This window comes from Equus quagga, chromosome 16, assembly GCF_021613505.1.
Source record: "Equus quagga isolate Etosha38 chromosome 16, UCLA_HA_Equagga_1.0, whole genome shotgun sequence".
Lineage (NCBI taxonomy): Eukaryota > Metazoa > Chordata > Mammalia > Perissodactyla > Equidae > Equus > Equus quagga.
Genome location: NC_060282.1, coordinates 77,105,196 through 77,114,460, shown reverse-complemented (window position 1 = coordinate 77,114,460; position 9,265 = coordinate 77,105,196).

The following is a 9,265-nucleotide window of genomic DNA, read 5'->3' as shown; positions in this document are numbered from 1 at the left end:
GTTCTGGTACTCAAGCTCGTGTTCTATTCTCTACTTCCCTGGTGCCCATGGCGACTATTTCAAATGACAAGCCTCATTGAAAGAAAGCCCCATTTTAAGTGAGTTCTGCTGAGAGGAAATAGGTAAGTCGCGCTCACCGTTGGTGGGGGTTTAAAAAGCATCACCTCTTTGAAGAGCATTCAGCAATGTGATCAGCACTTAAAAGGGGTGTCCTCAGTGGCTTTCAACTCTACCTCTAGGCATTTATTCTACAAAAACATTAACACAAATAAACAGATACCTATGTACAAGAATGTCTACCAAAATTTTTGTTTTAACAATGAAACGAGGAGGTATTGGTTAAAATATGGCACATATATAAGTGGAATACTCGGCAGCAACTTAAAAATATTAGATGTATTTATATTCATTGACATGAAGAGATGACCATGGTATATTACTGAGTGAATCTGAAAGTTATGGAAGAGTATGTATGTACCAAGTCTTGACATATTATCCAACGTCTTCAATAAAAATTCGTATTCATATCCTATGAGATGCATATGCATAGATAAAAGACTGAAGGGATATTCACTGAATCATTAAAAGTGATGATCTACACAGTGGAACCATTATTTTCTCCTCTGTATTTATATTGCTTGAAGTTTTGTATCAAGCATATATTGATATTTTTAAAACATTAAAAATATTCCCATTTGGGAACGCAAATTTTCCAGAGCAAAAGGAAGAGAGTATTAACATGATATCATTTCCTGAGAAAAAAATTTCTTGTTCTGAACTGTGGAGATCAAGAAAACTCATTTTAAATTTTATGAATTTCTATGGTCTCAAGACTAAACTTTCACTCCAGAATCATTGCTGGAAGAAGCTCAACTTGTTGAGAGTTCTAAAACCAAAGATGACTGTGAGTGAGGCGTTAGATAAAATTTTCCAATTCTTCCCAGCCCGGGACTCCATCTCTGTGTGCAGTTTGTCTTCTGGGACTATATTATTACTATTATTATCATTATCATCATTATTATTATTGTTACTAATACTGTTACCCGTTGCCACATGTTGAGTAAGGTACTGTATGCTAGGCAACATGTGCAGGGATATGCTAGGCAACATGCGAAGTACTTGACGTCCCAGATTGCCAAATGTCACAAGCTAGTGAATAGTGGAGACAGAATTTCAACATGTCTTAACTCTAGAGCTCATGGATCTTGTTAGTCCATAAAACCATTTATAAGGCAACCGCGAAATATCACAAATACGTTGGTATTCAATGAATAAAAATGTTAAAATAATGACAAAATTATAAGGAATGATAGTATCTTTATAGCATAAAATCCTTATCAAGAATCTTGTAGCAAGGGTAATAATATGTAGATATGGAGAATTTTGGCAAGCCACTGGATAAGCAGGAATGCACGTTTCACCCAGTGAGAGAGGATTTTCGTCAAGAGGGAAGTGAACACCCAGAAGGCAAGTACAGTTCACAGATGCCTGACACTTGTGCTTTCTCACTCGAGCAGAGTTCACTGGGGGGAAGTCCCACAGCAAAAGTGCCTCCCAGAAGAATACTCAGTGTTTCCTTGTAATTAAAATTGTTCTTGCTCGAGCGGCCCCTGTGCTGTCTCTTTATCAGCGTCAGGTCACAGTTAGTGCCTATTGTGGCATCTGCTGCTATCTGGTGTTTTCATTCTAGCAAATGGTTCTCGTTTGGTCTACAACCTCAGGGTGCCCATGTCTTCATCCTAAGCATGCTCTCTCTCTACCCCTTCTTCCCTCCTCTCTCTTTCCTTCCTTCTTTTTCTATTCCTCCTTCCCCCGACCTCTTCTTCCTTCTTCTCTCTCTTAAACACTATTTCTTAAGTGCCTACCATGAACCAGAAACTGCCTACAGTCTGCCATAAACACTCAGCACGCACAGCCTCCCCTCCAGGAAGCTCCCGGTCCTCCTGCACCTTCCCCTGCTTGTATTATTCATTTTTATGCCAGAGCATCAAGCACAATGACTGCCACTTCTTAGACGTTTAGTGAATACATGGCTGAATACCTCATCGCATTTAGCTCTACTTATGTAATTTAAATCACACGATATGTGTGCAATTTTAAAAAGCATATAGAATATAAGTGGGCTAAGATTGGGAAAAGCAAGGTTATGAACAGAAGTTTGGAAGACAGACAGAGTGGGTGAGAACCGTCCGTAGAAGCACAGCTGGCTGTTTACACACTCTCACAACTTCAGGGGCCAGCCTGGTGCCTCTGCTCCGTGGTACGTACCCCACACCTGAAACTGTTCCCTTGACTCTGTCACAAACAACTTTGGGAATGAATCAGGATCTTCTTTAAAAATGTAAATACTTCTACTACTATTATCTGTCATTTATACTTTAACATGATCTAAATCAATCTGATTGGTTTTTTCCTAATTCAACACTGAACTATAGGGACCTCCCATGTCATACAGAATGCTGAGCCTTGGGAATCCAAGGATGAAGGATCCAACCCTTACCTCCAAAGAGCTCGTAGCCACGTAGTAGAAAGCGAAAAACTTAATGTTAAGTGAATACAAAAAAGAGAACAAATGTGTGTGTGTGTGTGTGTGTGTATCTGTCCTCTTGGATGTTTTCTTGGTAATATCTTCTGATATCACAGCTGGTTTATTTGTACTTTCCTTCCTGGTTGTCCTAGTTAATTTTTCCTCTTTGCTACAGTCGGTTCTTGCTTTATTAAATAAAGACAAAGTAGGGCACACTGTACGCCCCGAAAGTGCTCTGCCAGCTCTTTTCTTGGTCCCTCCTTGTACCCACTGCACTATGAACGAAGATCCTTTTATGAGTAAGAGGGCAAGTGAAGAAGTTATGCAACACACTTGAAGCCACAAGTGTGTAATTAGCCAGTAACTTTTTAACTGATGTGTAGCCTACTGGCTTACTCACTCTTTCCAAAACCATCCCCATTTTGAAGTTAGAGTCAGTGACCAGTCACTGTAACACATGTTTGATGAATGGCACACACTCCAATACAGGTAACCTTTGCCTCCGAAGACCTGGATAAGAAATGGGAAACAATTCTCGTGTTAAATGTTCTCAATAATCTGTGCAGAGAGAGAACCGAATCAAGTATGCCTAAATTTCCTGCCAGAATTTCATCTCAAAACTCTAATAAACCCTAAAACCTTGGTAATAATAATGCATTAATATAGGAACTTTGCTTCAACAAAAGGAGAGCCGTGGCGTGACCCCTGACTTAACCCGCCGCACACGTGCCGTGAAGACACTCCCGCTTGTCATGGCTTTGTCTCACCTCCTTATTATCCAGAGACTGGTAGGTTTCCTCCTCAGCTTAAAAATTGTCAGAAAAATACACTCATTTCCTCTAATAGAAATAAACACAGGCAAAGGTCAGAGGGATGCATTCCATGGCAGCTGCCCATAGTAGAGCAAAGTGCGAGGCAGGCGGTCTGCACCAGAGAGCCAGTTTGCAGTCAGCACTGCGGGTCTGGGGTCGTACCCCTAGTCTCCACATTTCCAAAGCAAAGTGGGACACTAGGCCCTGAGGAGCCCTTCCCTATAGCCCTGGGGAGAGAGTCTGGCTTGCTACGTGCATTTTAATGCTGTCTTTGAATATTTGTGCATAAAAGCATTTTTGCCATTGTGGGAATTCTTTTCATAATCAAAGGAGAATTTTCTCCTATGTCCCTTGTTTATGGGGACCAGGCTTCTCCTGATCCTGAGCTTCCTTACCCCTCCTATCCCATTTCTTAATTTCTTCCACTGCCTTCCATCACCTCATTGCCATGACGTCTTCTCAGCCCCTCACCATCTTTTAACTTTTGCCGTGTAAGGGAATTTCGTCTGCTCACTCTACCCTTCCTTTTTTCCCCAAAGTTATGCTATTGTTTTGGTGAGGAAGATTGGTCCTGAGCTCACATCTGTTGCCAGTATTCCTCTGTTGTTTTTCCTCCCTGAAGCCCAGTACAGAGTTGTCTATCCTAGTTGTAGGTCCTTCTAGTTCTTCAATGTGGGATGCTGCCACAGCATGGCTTGATGAGCGGTATGTAGGTCCGTGCTCAGGATCTGAACCTGCAAACCCTGGGCTGCTGAAGCAGAGAGCGTGAACTTAACCACTTGGCCACCTGCCAGCCCCTTACTCTACCCTTTATAATCCACCCTTCCTAGTATCACCATATCTTTGTAAAACACAGATTTGAGCCCATGGCTTTGTTGGTTTAAAACTTATACATGAGTATTAAGCATGATTATGTACCCTAATCCAATACCTCATTCTTTTTGTTAATTAATGCATTAATCCACCAAATATTTGATGAATGAGTAAGGTGCTAGGGACTTTAAGTGATGGATGGGAGAATGTTCAGGATGGAGAACGGAGTCAGGAATGAAGGGATATTGGGGATGGGATGGAGGAGTTGCTTATCTTATACACACAATATGCTAATAAAAGATACTAAAAGTGTAAAAAAAATTAGTAGAAGCACATGCTTCTTGTACACACACACAAAAATAGCCAAATTAAGATGATTGTCAAAATAAAACATCTAAAGGGCTGGCCCCGTGGCCGAGTGGTTAAGTTCGTGCACTCCGTTTTGGCAGCCCAGGGTTTCATTGGTTTGAATCCTGGGTGTGGTCATGGCACTGCTCATTAGGCCATGCTGAGTCAGTGTCCCACATGCCACAACTAGAAGGACCCACAACTAAAAATGCACAGCTATGTACTGGGGTGCTTTGGGGAGAAAAAGGAAAAAAAATCTTTAAAATAAAACATCTAAAATGGCTTCATATTTTACTTTGGCCCCAAGCTGGTAACTAGAATGCAAAGTTGGATGGTCAAGGAGAGGCAGAAATCACATCTTATTTATTATTATGTTCCCTCACTACCCCTAGCACAGTGACTTGGACATTGATGGTTTGCAAAAAAGATTTTGTGAAAAATTTCTGCCAGTGTGAGCTTTATACAATAAAACTAGGTTTGAAAATGTGAATAGTATAATTTTTACTAGTTTTCAAGAAAGGATGACCCAAAGTTTTTGGTTAAATCTGAATTCTCTTCATTAATACATAGGGAGGATAGTCTTCAAAAAAGTGTTGAACCCAAGGTTGGATAATAGTGAATTAATTTTAGTGTGATTCTCCTTATTATGTACCACCTTATTCATATAGCGGTCCATCAACATTGTGGTGAAAGATGATGGTTATTTGATGAGGGAATATTCCATCTTATCCATGCAGCAAGATTAAATCTTAGGAACCGAGATGAAGGTAATTTCAGGAGGAACTAGGAATTTGCTTGTGTTCCAAGTCATACTGTAGAGTCAATGCAGAAAATATGAGGTTTTGGCCTCTGCATTAAATTTCTGGACAGCTTATTGTCTAGAAAGAAATCTCTACCTTACACGATACATAACCTAGTGGATTTGTGCATAGGAAGAATATTAGCATCCCACAGGATGGCCCATTTATTTAAACATAAATTGAGCTACTTTTAAAGACAACGTCCCTTCAGGTAACTCTGGCAAGCCTATTTTGTTCCTCTAGACAACTGATGACATGAAATTTCTTCATCCAGACTCAACTACCTTCTCTCGTATTAATTCTTTCATTGCTATTCAAGTTACCAAGGTCCTTTACTATAGGGTGCTACTATTATCGTTTATATGAAACCATTAAAGAAGCCAGTGGTTTTTTCCAGAAAATCTAAACTATACCATTTCTCCAACAATTAGGCACCCAATATGTTGACATAGGAACGTGAGGCTACTGGCCCATAGAAATATTCTTGAAGTATTTTTACAGGAGTATTCTGGCCTCCCACTAACCTACCTAATTGGATTTCCTTCATGTATTTTATTGAATACTTAATTACTTGATATCCATCAGTGAACATTCTAGATGAAAGTTCCTGCCTGAATGGAGCTTGGACTCTTCTCACCAGGAACATATATCTATACATTTGTCATGGTTTAGTGTTGGTGGTCATGTTTGTATGAAATTGTCATGAATGGGAATGGAACCAGCAATTCCTGCTGTTCGCTGTGTCTGGAACATTCTTTTCTCTGATCTTTTCGTGGCTGTTTTCTTCTCATCCTTCAGGTACCAGCTCAGTTATCCCACTCTTGTAACTGACCTTCCTGGACGGCAGACCATTTGGTGTTGCCAACTCTCCCAGCAGTCATTACTCCAGATTACCTTGTTCTGTTTTCTCTGAAACACATCACTACCTGATGTTGGTTCCTTTATCTATCTCCTTGTATATAATCTTCTCCAACACTAGAATGTCAGCTCCATGACAGCAAGCAAGTGCCTGGCGTGGCTTGCTCATTGTTGAATCCCCAGTGGCTAGTGAAGTGCTTGACACACGTGTTGAATAAACAAATGAACCTTGGTGTCACCATGTCACTCTACAACAGCGCTACCCAACAGAAACATAATGTAAGCCACATGTGTAATCTAAAATTTTCTAGGAGCCTGTTAAGAAGGCAAAAAAGAAACAGGTTAAATTAATTTTAGTAATATATTTTATTTAACCCAATATATCTAAGATGCCATTTCAACATATAATCAATGTAAAAAATTTTAGTGAGATACTGTATTTTTTCTTATTGTCCTCAAAATTCAGTGTACATGTTATGCTAACAGTACCCTCAATTCAGACTCTAAATTTTCTTTTTTTTTATTGCAGTAACATTGGTTTGTAACATTATATAAATTTCAGGTGTACATAGCTATACATTTTGATTTCTGTGTAGATAACATCATGTTCACCATCCAAAGATTAATTACTATCCATCCCCACACACATGTCTAATCACCCCTTTTCAGCCTCCTCCCTCCCCCTTCCCCTCTGGTAACCACCAAGCCAATCTCTGTTTCTGTGTGTTTGTTTGTTGTTGTTTTTATCTTCTACTTCTGAGTGAGACCTTACGGTATTTGACTTTCTCCCTCTGACTTTAAATTTTCTTTTGAAATTCTTGATCAGCATTTCGATTTCATAAAATTTATGGTTAAAGAAGTAGGTTCACATAGTCAAGTTCTTCCACACATATTTAAAAATTTTCCAATAACTGCATCAGGATCATTTCTTAAATTTTCATTAAAATTAAGCAAAATTAAAAATTCAGTTTTTCAGTCCTACTAGCCACACTTCAAGCATTCAAGAGCCACACGTGACTAGACACTACATTATTAGTCCATCTCGAAAACAAATGTCTAAATTGCAGTGTTACAATGCACATGATTTATATTCAAGTGTGATAATCATTTGAAATTCTGTGTGAAGCAATTTGTTGCTAAAAGTAAAGCATCAACATATACTTTGAAAAGCAAACCATTATTCACAGACTGGAAGAAAATACTTGCAAAAGACACATCTGATAAAGGACTGTTATCCAAAATGTACAAAGAACACTTAAGACAACAATAAAAAGACAAACAACCCAATTAAAAAATAAGCCAAAGACCTTAACAGACACCTCACCAGAGAAGATGTACAGATGGCAAATAAGCACATGAAAAGATGCTCTACATTATGGAAATGCATCATCAGGGAAATGCAGACTAAAACAACGAGATGCCACTATGCGCTTACTAGAATGGCCCAAATCCAGGACACTGACGACACCAGATGCTAGTGAGGATGTGGAGCAACAGAGTTCTCATTTATTGCCGGTGGGAATGCAAAACGGTACAGCTGCTTTGGAAGACAGTGTGGTGGTTTCTTACAAAACTTGACATACTCTTACCATGTCATGCTTCTTGGTATGTACCTAAAGGAGTTGAAAACTTATGTCTGGACAAAAACCTGCATGTCGATGTTTAGAGCAGCTTTGTTCATAATTACTAAACCTTCGAAGCAACCAAGATGTCCTGCGGTAGGTGAACGGATAAATAAGCTGTAGTATGTTCAGACAATGACATTTTTTCAGCGCTATAAAGAAATGAGCTATTAAGTCATGAAAAGACAAGGAAGAACCTTAAATGCATATCACTAAGTAAAAGAAACCAATCTGAAAAGGCTACAAACTGTATGATTCTAACTATATGACATTCTGGAAAAGGCAAAACTATTCAGACAGTAAATATAACAGCAGTTGTGGGGAAGGAGGTGTGGGGCGTAGAGCCGTGGGAGGGAGATGAAAAAGCAGAGCACAGAGGATTTTTAGGGCAGTGAAAATACTCTGTGTGATATTATCATGATGGACACATGTCATTATATTTCTGTCCAAACACACAGAACATACAACATAAGAGTGAAACGTAAGGTAAACTGCGGACTTTGGGTGATTGCGATGCATCAGTGTAGGTTCATCCTTCGCACAAAATGGACCATTCTGCTGAGTAATGTCGATAATGGGGGAGGCTATGCATGTGTGAGGCAGAGAGCACGTGAGAAATCTCTGTACCTTCCTCTCAATTTTGTTGTATCCTCAAACTTCTCTAAAAAAACCAAAGTTTTAAAAACATAACGGAAAAGTAAACTATTATTTAGAACATTGTTTAAGTTATCTCTGTGTTAAGATTGATCATTTTTATTGACTCGTTCAATGGGAAACGTGAATTTATAATAGCAAGATTATGTGGAATGAAACATCACCCACAGTCTTTGTATCTATGCAACAGTCCAGGGTGGATGGACATTATTACCCGTTAACAAATGCAGCAATTAAAAATTACCATTGTAACATGACTTTAGCAGGCTTTTAGGGCAACTTGCTTGCCTAAAGAAAATCCTGTCCTTTACAGAATCCTTTACCTCAAACATTTCCGGGAAGCCTTCAGGATACTTACATGAGTCTGCAAATCAACTGTGTGCTGAACAGATACTGTTCAATGGGAAACACGGTGTAGTGACTCGTCACTCCGCAACATTTTAATTTCTTTTTTTCTTTCCTAAAATCTGGGTATGTTCATGAGAGCTTGTGGCACACACAAACGTCTCCCACCATTCCGGGAAGGGATGGAGGGAGTTGATAACTGTAACTACTTCAGAAAAGTAATCTCACAAATTATTCACTATGTAAAAGAAGGATATGAGATTTTGACAGCTTGTGACCACACCACTTCTGACAGTTTTCAAGTAAAGTAACACTGTTTAGATCTGAATGAATTTGCTCAGGGGAGTATATTTTGGAGTGGGGCCTATTTTTAAAGGGGTCTGTGGAAATCAACAATATGTTCTCATTTAGGAAATGGAAAGAGTGAGGTTAAATTATTATTGTTAATGAAATCCACAACCCAGATTCCTGGTGGATAATTGAATT